Source organism: Chelonia mydas, chromosome 20 (assembly GCF_015237465.2).
Source record: "Chelonia mydas isolate rCheMyd1 chromosome 20, rCheMyd1.pri.v2, whole genome shotgun sequence".
Lineage (NCBI taxonomy): Eukaryota > Metazoa > Chordata > Testudines > Cheloniidae > Chelonia > Chelonia mydas.
The window spans coordinates 15509580-15522320 of NC_051260.2; positions in this window are offsets into that span (position 1 = coordinate 15509580).

A 12741-nucleotide genomic window follows, 5' to 3' on the forward strand; every position below is an offset into this window, starting at 1 on the left:
CTTCCTACGGAATTCTGCTTTTTAAAGATTAACCTGCTCGCAATCGATGTAGATCCCCGTCTGCCTGCAGTGACTAATGCGGGAATCTAAACGCTCTGGAGAGCCCCTGAGCATCGATGCTCGAGCTGTTCGAATTGCACCAAATTCACATGGAAGTTTCACTCCACTTTAGCGAACAAGTGTGTCTGAACCGCACCATGCGGGTGTGGATAACTTCGAAAATTAACATCTGCGGAAGCACAGATCGCAAGTCCAGATCAAACCAGCATTTCAATCCGAGATCGCTGTGTTTTTAATTCGAGCTGGTATATAACTAAGAAAGGTTTGTTGTGGCTTTGCCATTAAACCCAATAAACAAATGTCAGCAGCAGAACAAAAACCCATGAGAAAAGCTGCTCGTAGTCCTTGTATATGAATTTCTTCAGTGAAATCCGCACAAACCAATACACAATCAACTTCATTCTGCTGGATAGGCTTTCCTTGTTTTTCCAAAGATTACAAAATAAAAAGACCTGAAACTGACGCGCGTTATGTACATGACGGATCTTCAGTCTTGCTGAAAATGCCTGAACAGAAAGAAATCAGTTTGGTTTAATAGATGGCAAACTATGAATCGATCCTCCTAACAAGTTTGAAACTGAGAAGCTAACGATTCTCAGCCATTCAAATGCAAGTAATTGCACTTGTTTTTCTGCCCAGGAAAGCTTTGGTAGATCTTTTCACGCTAAAACTTTGCTATTTTTTTTCGCACTGCTAAAATCAACTTGTTTGTAAATAACAGGGAGAAAGAGACACGACTTTTCCTCATTTGCTGATTCAGAGATTTCTCTGTGCATCTAGACAAAATTTCTTTCAACCCTAAAGAAGGGGCAAATGTTGCATGTTATTTCTGAAGGAGATTTATTGATAGGGCAGGTGTTATATTTCATTACCTGAATTAGATCCTGGCGTTTTGGCTTATTTTAGAAACGAAATTGCATTTTCCCCCTATACGGTGTGATTTTTTAAAAACAAATCTATAATCTAAAAAATAAACAAAAGGAGAGATTTGGATGGCAATCGTTTTATTTATTTGGAAACATTTCTGCATCAATCTACAAATTGGATTGGATTTTGAGCAGTGAATTTGGATAATATTTTGACAGACAATTTCTCAAAACAAAAATTGCAGTTTGCATCGTAAACATGTCAAAGAAAAAAGAGGAAAGGGGTGAAAATAGCTTTGATTTTTCTCTGTAATAGAACAATTGGATTTTAGACTGATCAAAGAGTGGTTTTCACTTACACTGCACCGCTTTAACCTATACGTTGCTGGTTAACATTATAGATATATTTTCTGTAAGTGGATCGAAGTGTTTACATTCTCCCCTCTGAGGAATTTCTGTTCCCAGCTTGCCAACATTTTTGTAGCATTTTATATTGAAAAAAAATCGAAATAAGAAACGGCAAATGAATCTGATTTATTAGACAATGAGGAGAAGCAATATACCAAATTATAGATTTAGAGGTAAGACAGAAGGGCATTTTGTGGGGTCTGGAAATGTAAAAACAAGCCAAAAACACATAAAACAGGGCAGTCCTGTAAATAAGTGTTTTATAAACTCAAAGGGAAAGAATATGTTGATTTTTTGGAACAGATTAGAAGAAGTTACCTGAGAAATAGCCCTGTGTGTATATATAAATCTGCCTGCTAGTATGTATCAGGCAACGTTTCCTTTCTAGTTAATCAGACACAAATCAATATATTCCTTCCCTCCTGAGTTTATAAAACGTTCTATTTCTAAACCATATCCATGCAGATGGAGATATTTGTGCATCTATCACTTAAGATCTCAAGAAGAGCTCTGTTGAGCTGGAAAGCTTGTCTTTCCCCAACAGAAGTTGGTGCAGTAAAAGGTTTCCCTCGCCCACCTGGTCTCTCTCAGATCCTAGGACCAACCTCTCTCTCCCTAGACCTATGTGCAGGCAGATTTCTGTAGTGTGTGTAGGTACATTCTCACCCAGGACACTATGCCTCCCTCCAGGTATATGGTAGATGACAGCAATGGCTTGGTCACTATATTTCACTCTTGTCAGCATGGCAAGGTCAAAAATCACTCTGCAAAGGCGAGCACGTGTCACTCCCTCTCTTTCATCAGTGGGGAAACTGAGGCACCGAGGCGTGAAAGAAGCTTGCCCAAGGTCGCCCAGGCCGTGGGGCAGGGGGTAGAACCCAGGGTTCTGATGCCCAGCTCCCCCCACCCCTGCTCTAAGCACTAGACCCCACTAACCAGTACTAGAACCAGCAGTCCTGTCTCCCAGTATCCTGCTCTAACTACTCGTCCATGCTGCCTTCTCTTTCTGGCTGGTGCAGAGCTGACCGACTTAGGGCAGCAGCATGTTGAGTGAGCAGTGCCAAGAGCCACCTGCTGTCTCTCTCTCTTCCCGCTTGCTCTCTCTGGGCAGTGCAGAGACACCGGCCCCCCCACTGCCCCACTCAGCACCAGTGCCTGGCACATGTCTCCGGTCAGCAGATGCACAGCCTGCTCCCCTCCCCCTCTCTCTTAGATCCTTCCCCAGCCGAAGAACTTCCCTTGGCATCCCCACCCCCAGTGCAGTGTGGCGCACGCTTCCCAGCCATGGTAGTGGGATGAGGGCAGGAGATGGGGCTGCCCCATCCTCCAGACCTCACCAAAGGGTACTGCTTTTCAACCCACCCTCCCTAGAGGGGCTGGAGGGATCCTGCCCCACCTGCCTGCCCAGGAAGGGTGGAGACCTGAGCTGGATACCAGGCGAGAGGAGCCCGGTGGGTATAGTACGGTGTCCCCTGGGGCTGTGGGTGGGGGCAACAGCATGTACTATTACACCCACCAGCGTGCCCCCCAGGGGGCACTGTGGGCAGTGTCATCCAGGCCCATGCCACAGCTTTAGGCATGATCCCCAGAGCCTCAATGTTCTGGGACCCAGAGCGTAGGTCTATGCAGAGATGAGAGTTACCGTGCTCAGGGAAGGAGAGCCAGGGAGCCTAGGTTCTATTCTGAGGCTCTGGGAGGGGAGCGGGGTCTAGCGGTTAGAGCGGGGGGGCTGGGCACCAGGACGCCTGGATTCTACCCCAGCTTGGGGAGGGGAGCGGGGTCTAGTGGTTAGAGTGAAGGGGGGTTGGGAGCCAGGACTCCTGGGTTCTATTCTGAGTTCTGGGAGGGGAGTGGGGGCTAGGGGTTCAGGGGAGACTGGTCAAGTGCCCTTGGTTCTGGGTACCTGGGGCTTCCCCCTCCAGGGCTAGCAGTGAGATCCACATTTGGGCTCCCGCTCCCTGCGGTTGGCCCAGCCCCACTGCTTCACTCTCTGTGGTGGGTAATGGGTGTGCTCGGCCCATGGCTCAGGCTGCCAGCACAGAGGGGCCAGGGCGTCCTTTAACCTTTGCCCTGCACAGTGCCTGGCTCCCTTACCAAAGGACCAGTCTTGGGGGCAGGGGAAATGTGTGGGCAGACAGCGCCTTCACCACAGGGCTGGGGACCAGGAACACTCGCTGCCTAGACAAGCTTCCGTGATTAGCTCAGAGCTGGGCAGGACTCCTGGGTCCTTCCCTGGGGGTAGTCACTCCCCATCCGCCTTCAGCTCACCCCTGGGTGAATCGGAGACAAGGTACCGAGGGGAGCCATAGGACCAGACTGGTTAAGCTGCCTGGAAGGCAGGCAGGGGAAGATGAGGAGAATGGAGGAGTTACCACAGCCAGGGCAAACCTCGAGGAAGGGTCCGTGGCACCAGAACCATCAGGTGACAGGGCCTTGTCTCACCGGAACTAGCACACCCACTCCCTGCTCTAACAGCTAGCCCCCAGACCCCTGCCTGAGCCAGGGACAGAACCCATTGTCAGCACAGAGTCTTGGGAACCTAGAAGATACACCAAGCCCTTCACGGCTGCGCTACGAGGAAACTGGGCCCCAATATGCAGTAAAAGAAACATAAAACGTGTCTTGAGGGCTGGCCAGCTCAGGGGCAGGGAATGGGAGACGGGGCCTTTCCCCTCTGCGGGTGCCAGCTCCAATCTGGCCTGCTCCAGTCAACATCTGGGCCCCCTAGTCATATGGCGCAGACCCCCAAACCCTGGTGCCCCCTCCCCCACCACCTACCTAATCCCTCAGCACCTGGAATCCTGGGCCAGGAACATTTCATTCCCTCTTCACTTCCTCCCTCGGGGCCTCTGGATTTGCAGACTCGGGGGAATGGGCGAAGGGGTCTGGGACGCTGTGTGATCTCCCCCCCCTTTACCCACCGTCCCCTGTATTTAGGGGGAACCCCACCATTTTTAATATTCCCCCTTTTCCCAGTGCCTTCCATTGTGTGGGATTGTTTTAGGTCTGACAGAACAGTTCAGTTAGTGTCTGTTCAGGCCGTAAGCTGGGTCAGCTTGGGGGTACCCCCACTACGCTCAGCAAGGCAGCACGTTCCACTTGCCTGACTTAGAGAGGGTGTCCACCTGTCCTGAAGGGACCGTTGTGACCCTCTAGTCTGACCTCCTGGCTAACACAGGCCAGAGAACGGCCCCAAAATAAGCCCCAAGAGCAGAGCTTTTAGAAACACGTCCAGTCTTGATTTAAAAATCACCAGTGATGGAGAAACCACCACGACCCTCTGTAAATTGTTCCAGTGGTTAATTACTCAGTGTTAAAATTTACGCCTCATTTCCAAACTGAATTTGCCTAGCTTCAACTCCCAGCCGTTGGACCATGTTCGATCTCTCTGCTAGACTGGAGAGCCCCTTATTAAATATTTGCTCCTCATGAAGGTACATATAGCCTGGGATCAAGTCACCCCTTAACTTTCTCTTTGTTACACTAAATAGATTGAGCTCCTTGAGTCTCTCGCTATCCGGCATTTCTAATCTCTAATCATTCTTATGGCTCTTCTCTGCCCCCTCTCCAATTCAGCAACATCCTTCTTGAATTGTGGGTACCCGAACCGAACACAGGATCCCAGCAGCAGTCACACCAGTGCCACACACAGAGGTAAAATCACCTCTCTGCTCCTACTCCAGATTCCCCTGGTTAAGTATCCATGGTTTGCATCGGCCCTTTTGGCCCCAGCGTCGCATTGGGAGCTCGTGTTCAGCTGATTCTCCACCATGACCCCCAAATCATTTTCAGAGTCGCAGCTCCCCAAGACAGAGCCCCCCAGCCTTTAAGTACAGCCTAGGATTTGTTCCTAGACAGATACACTTATACTTGGCCGTATTAAAAGGCATTGTTTGCTAGCAGACCACACTGTATCACTGATCTGTCCTCTTATTTATCACTCCCAGAACTGTGTGGATCAGCTGCGAACTTTCGCCATTAACGCTGGGGCCAGCTGGGATGCTCCAGCTCTCAGACAAGCAAAAGGCGGACCAATGGCAGCCTCAGTGGCTAGTCTCAAGCCCAGAGCTTGGTCCTCCCTCCCCCGAGTGCTAAAACTGGCTGCCTGAAACGCCCTCTCAGCCCTGCAGTTGGCCCCTCTGTGCCTGGATGTTTGAACAGAGCTTACTAGGTCACAGAGCAGCATGGTCTTGTGGGTAGACAACTGGCCTAGGAATAAGGACTCTTGGGTTCTGTTCCCAGCTCTGCCACTGAGCTGTTGTGTGACCTTAGGCATGCCCCATCCCTGCTCCATGCCTCAGTTTCCCCTCCCATCTTTTGTCTATTTAAACTGAGCACTGCCTCTCGGTGTCTGTTCAGCGCCTGGCGGCCACAACCTCCAGTGGGATGGCTAGATGTTAGAGTAAGACACCTCACATAGCAATGAGCCTAGCGAGGGCAGACAGCAGAATCTCCGCCATAGTCTAGTTGCAGCCTCTGAATGGGCAGCAGTCATAGAGCCCGAGCTTGGGAGAGGTGAGGGAGCGTCAGAGCCATCAGTCAGGCTGGAGCAGCTCAGGTTACCAAACCTGCGTGTGCGTGGGAGTCCTGAGCCCCAGCCCTCCAGTGGTACCCCCAGCTGGTGCCCCTCAGACCGGACCTGCAGCCCCCTGCTATCTCAGGCCTGGGCTCACAGCTCTGCTGGTGCCCACAGCCTTATCCTCGTTGTCCTGTTGGGCCCTGGAGCATGTGGACCACGTCTGGCCTACAGCAGCCCCTTTGCTAGGTGTTATCACTGGGACAGGATGGAACAAGAAGGCTCTGGCGGGAGCAGCCTGGGCGCCATTAATTATTTAGGCTTCGTTAGAAGACAAGTATTGGCTTCTCCATACCTGCCCCAGGCTGACTGCACCACCCACCTCTCCCCAGCCGACCCTGTGCCTAGGCTGCCTGCAGACATCCCGCTGGCCTGGGGGGCCAGCTAAGGAGAACCTCCCAGCTGCTGGAGCAGGTGTAGAGCTCCTGGGTTCTAGCCCCAGCTGCAGGAGGGGAGTGGGCTCTAAAGCAGAGTGGGCTGGGGGTCAGGACTCCTGGGTTCTAATCCTGGCTCTGGGCAGGAAGTGGGGTCTAGTGGTTGGAGCAGCGCGGGAGGCACCTGGACTCCTGGGTTCTCTTGTCCTTCACTGGAGTGGCTGCTTAGAAGCTCAGGGTTTTCTCATTAACGTGTCCTTTCCAAAATAAATACAATTCAAGCTCCTCCCACTCACACAGAATGCCTCCCCCAGCCGCACCGTCCCCAGAGGGGAGACACCTGCCTGCCCGGAGGTTCTGTTCCCTGGAATGCACCCTCGGAGCGAGGTGCAGGGCACGGCCGGCTCCAGCTGGTGATGCACTCAGAGCGCCCGGCACAGTGAGGCAGGTGGGTCCTGTGGGTTGGGCTGGGGACAGACCAAGGACCAGCAACTCGGTGTTCGCTGACCTTCCACTCCTGTAAAAAGTGACAGGACGACAACAGCCCTGTCACCTCGCTCTGCTCTGCCAGGGGCCCTCAATGCCAATCTGCAGCTCCCCTGCAAACCCAGCTCTGGCCTCCCCCCAGCTCTGTCACTCACAGCCTATGTGAGCCCTGGCCTGCCCTCCACAGCTTGGCTGATGCCCCTCAATTCAAGCCCCCAGCCCCTGCTAGCCCAGCCCTGGGCTCCCCCCTCAGCTAAGAAACCAGCCCTTTAAACAAAATCAGCTAGATCAACGTTGGTTTTAAGTCAATTTTAACCACAGCACACAGCCTCCCCACCCAATTTCTCTGAGCCCTGCCCTGGGTGGGGAAGCAGGGGGTTAGATCTCCATGGTCCATTCAGCCATCAGCCTCCATGGGCCCTGGTTAGTGTCCACTAATCAGAGGGCATCTAGAGCTGTGGGTGGGGCTAGGAGTCAGGACTTCTGGGTTCTATTTTGGGGTAACCACTGGGCTGAGACCCAGCAAACTTGTTTCATGCAAGGGACTCCCAGTTGTGAGGCAGGGACTGAGGCAGACCTGTTAGCAATGTCCTGCTCTCTCACCACTCCCCCCAGCGCCCTGACAAGCAGCTGGGTCAGTCGCTCACAGTTCCAAGGGGCACAGGCCCTGGCAGCCCCAGGAGATGCCCATCATGGCTGGGATCTCATGGCAGAGACTGCCTGGTTCCAGCTCCCCTCCAAAACTCCCCTTGCCCCACGATCAGCTGAAGGAGCCAAATCCAGTGACAATGAGTTAATAACGGCGGAGTCTTAGAGGGATCTAGTGGATAGAGCAGGGGGCTGGAAGCCAGCGCTCCTGGGCTCTGTTCCCAGCTCTTGGAGGGGAGTGGGCCTAGTGGTTAGAGCGGGGGGGAAGCTGGGAGCCAGGACTCCTAGGTTCCATTCCCAGCTCTGGGAGGGAGTAGGGTCTAGTTACTGTTTGCAAAGCATAGGGAAAGGGGTGTCAGACTGGATCCACCAGATACAGCCCCAGGGTCCCAACCTCCCCTCCAGCCCCCACTCTGTGCACACCCAAGGCCTCAAGCAGGGAGCCAGGGCATGGCCCCGAGCCTCCTGCTCTAACCACTAGACACCACTCCCTCACGCAGCCAGGGATAGCTACGTGCATGGGGGGGGGGAGCCGATGCTGGCAGAGTGGGGGGCGGGGGCAGAAGGTGACCAGTCACTGACAGCCAAGCCCCCCCATCCCAGCCCCTCTACCCAGATGTTTCCTGGCACCAACAGCTGGGAGGCCATTTGCTGCACAGAATGCTTGGTGGGTGGGATCATAAATGTTGCGGGGGGGGACGGGACTGTCTGGCACACGGGCCTGGGCAGCTGCACCATCCCTCCCACACCGACACACCCTTGCGGCATGGGACTCAGCTGCTGGCAGGATTGATCTGCACCCCAGGACAGATGGACAAGGACAGACGAAGCCTCATTTGGGGAGGGGGCTAGTGATCCCCCTTTGCCTGGCCGATCCACATCACCGTAAGGTCACTCCTTCCTGCCCTCGTTAATTACCCCAATTAACCCCCTTGGCTGGAAAGGGCAGGCAGCACTAGTGGTTAGAGCGGGGGGCTGGGAGCCAGGACTCCTGGGTTCTATCCCCAGCTCTGGAAAGGGAGAAGCAAAACATTTCAAAGGTCAAACCGCCCCACCCCCCGTTTCCTCAGGATCCTGTCCCCCAGCCCCACTCCTCCCCGCTCCTGCTACCAACCAGCCCAGGGATTGCTGAGATGCCAGCAGGGGGCAGAGGGTAGGGAGCGCGGTGGGAGGGGGAGGTCTGCCCAATTCCTGCATTCCCCACAGGGGTGGGGCAGGCAGCAGTGATGCCTGGCACAGCCCCTCCCCCCCCCGCCCAGGTTGCCCAGGGAGCAGACAAATAGGGGTGTTGGGCGGGGCACCTTCTGCCTCTTCTTCCACAGATGGGTGGAATGAGGGGAATCTAGGCCCCCCTCTGCCAGTCCCAGCATCCTGTGAATTCACAGCCCAGCCCCCACTCCCAGGGCCTGCTTAACTCTCCAGTGGAGCATATTTGCCGAGTCGCGCTATCCCCTGCACTTGTCCTCTCCCAGGGACACTTGCCCAATCAGTTTAGCAAGATCGATGCCAGCTCAGGCTAACGCCCCCGAGCTGGAGTAGCGGGGGGGGGGGGGGGGCTGCAGGTCAGGATTGAGGGGCACTGGCAGACTTGTGGCAGGTGGTGCCCAGCGCTGGGCTAGCAGGGGGGCTGCAGATAGAGACTGAGGGGCACCAACAGAGCTGGGCGTACGAGGAGGCCAATGCCCCTTCCCTGGCCTGAGTCCTGGCAGCAGCGTCTGGGGAGGCGCAAGACGACTGTTCCCCATTTCTGCTGCTGGAGGCTATGGGGAGGTGGGGGGATGGGAATGGTTTATAACTCCCATGCAGAGAATGAAACCCAAAGCAGCCAGGTCCCTAGTAAGGACAAGAAAAGGGGACATCTGGGGGGGACAGACCCCAGAGCAGCTAGAGATGGCACAGGAAGCGGGGCATCATGTGGGTACAGGGCAAGTTTGGATGGGCAAGGCTTGGAGGCCAGAGTGGGGGGAGTGGAGCAGCTGGGGGGCGGCTCAGCAGCGCTGTGTTGGGATGACTCACTCTCTGGTCGGGCCTTTGAAAAGGTCTAAAAATAAATCCCTGAAGGACCAAAATAGCTGAGTTTTCTCCCTGGCTTCCTGTCCCCAGGCGCAGAAGAAGGCTACACATGAGGAATGGTTTCAGCCACCACTCTCCCCGACAGGACTGCCTCTGGGGTGGGGCATGGCAGCTGTTTCTACAGGGATTCCTCGCCTGGCCACAAGATGCAGCAGCCTCTGGGGTGGGGGACGGGGGTTATTTATACAAGGCTCTCAAGGGGGGGCACAATGGCTGGAATTTGGCTAGATTAATCCTCTCCTTATGGAAGGTGCCATGGAAGCTTTGATGGCCAGAATTTGTCAGTTTATGTCACTCTGGCACGTTGGGGTCAGCACTGACTAGGAGGGGAGAGCACCCCCTACTGAGAGCCCCCCCACCCCCGGCTCTGGGAGGGGAGCAGGGTCTCGTGGCTGGAAGGCTGGGAGCCAGGACTAGCGAGTTCAGGGCCTACACCTCCATAGTCAAGGGGCATTACCAGGAGCGGCAGGGGGAGTGAGAATCCAGTGGGTCCCATTCAAAGTGGAACAGCGCCCCCCCAGCGAGGAGCTGGGGTGGCCAGGGATGGGGCGGCAGTGGGGCTGTGGGTCAGGCTAGATGGCATTGTCTGAGCTGCGGGGTTGGGGACCTCAGGGGGTATATGCAGAGCTGCAGCCTTGTCCAGCCAGACACCTTGCAGCCCCTCTCCCTCTGCCCCAGAACGCTCAGCAGAGTCGAGGTGCGGCAGGGGTTGATGGCGGAGGGACAACGCAGCCTAGCTCAGGCGCGCCAGGGAGAGGCAGCCATGGCGCAGCCCAGAGCCTGGCAGAAGCTGGCAGCAGCCATGGGCCTCCCGCAGCAGATGGGATGGCTGGAGGACAAACAGCTACTTCGGGGGGACGGGGGCGGGGTGGTGGCGAAGGGCCCTCCCTGGTTCTGAATCTCCTGTGCCAGCCAGCTCCCTGCTCCTCCCCCCAGCTCATTTTGGAAAGGGGAGGGGGTCTGCTGGATTCCCCAGCCCCCGGAGTTAATCGCTTTGTAGCTGGGGGGGGGAGGGAGGGGAAGCAGCCTCCTGATGTTCTGTTCCCCCTGTAGATAGGCAAAGAGTCAAGTGGAAGAGGGGGGCTGGCACAGGGGCACATGGGGGAGCTGCTGGCTGCTTGGCAATCCGTCAGCAACAGGATTTGCTGGCTACTGCCAGCTGCAGCCGTTTGCAGGGAGAGCCATGCGCCGTGGCAGCCTAGAGCCTTGCTGGGGTGGGCTGTGGCGAGCTCGTGCAGACATGGGGGGCACAGCACAGGCGGGCACAGCCATGCCCTCCAACCCTCCCTCAGAGGCTGGGCTTCCTGAAATCAGATGGAGCCTGGATGGCCAGCTGCTTAGGAGTTAGCCTGCCCGCCAAGCTGCCAGAGCTGGGGTGAGAACCCAGGAGTCCGGGTGCCCCCTCTGCCATTCCCTCCCTCCCTCTGATATTAGCTCTTTGAGTCCCAAATGCCATTGATTTTTCACGGCTTCCTAGACCCCAAAGCCAGAGAGGCCTGTTCTGGGTGGCTGGTCCAGCCCCCTGCACCTCCGCCTGGGGCCCATCACTGCTGGCAGAGCTAGACAGACGAGACACTCGTCCTTGTGTCCCTTACGCCACTGCCTCTGTGGCTAAGGCCCCTCCCTGTGTGAACCCAGCACCTTGTTTCTGCTCTGAATTGGTCCATTTCACACACCCCTTGCTGTGGGACCTTGCGCTGCCTTTGGCTGCTGGCCTGAGGAGCCCTTAACCCCGCTCCCTGTCACTGCTGCACCTTCACCCACTGACCCAGGGCCCCTCACAGAAGCTGCATCAGTTTCCCTGAAGGGGTTTTGCCGGAGCCCGGCACCAGTCCCGGAGCAGGACCCCACTGGGGCAGACCTCCCAGGTTTCGCAGGCTTGCCCCGCTTTGACCCCAAAATGCCTCGTCCCGGCTGAAGGGCAGTTCACTGAAGGCCCCCAGACCCAGCAGGGGGTCACAATGCCAGTCCAATGTAGCCTGTCCACCCCTCCATCTCCATCGGGGTGGATGGGCCAAGCCTGAGTGGCACCCGCTGTAACTACTCGAAGGGTTGGGAGGTCCGGTGCTGAGCAGACACACCCAAGGGACGGCGTCACCCAAGAGTCTTCTGATCGGTGCCCGGGGCGGGGACAGGCAGACAGACACAAGGAAACAAGAGCCAATTCTGAGCCCTGTCTGCCCGCCCAGGCCCACTTGTTTTGTGGGATCACGGAAGAGGAGAGCTGTGAGGAGGGATCCAGGGGGCAAGGAGACGGCTTTGCCAAGGGTCCGTGGGGCCAGGTGCTGCACAGACACAGGGAGGGACCGTCCCGAAGAGTTTCCAGTCAGAATTGATGGAGGGCAGGAAAGGAAACAGAGGCAAAGGGAAGGGACTTGTCCGTCACCCAGCAGGTCAGTGGTACAACTGGGAATAGAACCCACGAGTCCTGGCTCCCAGGTCCACCCCCCTGCTCTGACCACTAGACCCCACTCCCCGCCCAGAGCTGGAGAGAGAACCCAGGAGTCCTGGCTCCCTAGGGAGTGGCCTCGCCACTGGTTTGGTGCCACATTTTTGTACCAAATGAAATCTTAGTTTGACCAAAGGGCAGGAATATTCTCTGTATTCTGTTCTATCTGCACTGCACTTAACCCTGGAGAATCTAACAGCTCTCTACAAATGGGTATTAATCATACACCCCGTCCTCCACCTGCCCTGGGACTATTTTTCTCCCCCCACTTCAGAGATGAGGAAACTGAGGCACAAATCGGGGCAGCGATTTGTCTGCACAATGAGTCAGTGACAGAGCAAGGAGGGGAACCCAGGAGTCCTGACTCCTACTCCGCATTGCTCCCCCCGCCCCCAACCACCTCCTGCTTTTGGGGTCTTTCTCTCCTCCTTTTGCAGATCTGTCCTTCCCTCGCAGTCTGGTGGCAGGCTGGCCACCCTCCCCCACCTGCACCCCCACCGCCAGCAGCGGGTTGGGGGGGGCGCTGGCACCAAGGGGCTGGCAAAGCAGCCAAGCGAGGGCAGACTGGGTCTGAGCTGTTGGCATTCAGTCTCTCACAGCTCTGTGAGCTGCATTAAAGAGACGGAGGCAAGTGCCCCTCTGGACAATAAAATGCACCCCCTCCCCTCCCCTCAATCCATGCCCTCCCCCCTCCCCCGCACCATCACTGCCACCCCCTCTAATCCGGTACCAGAGTTCCCATCGCTGGGAGAAAACAGATGCCACCTTCTATTCATGGAGCTGGTATACAGCACAACAATA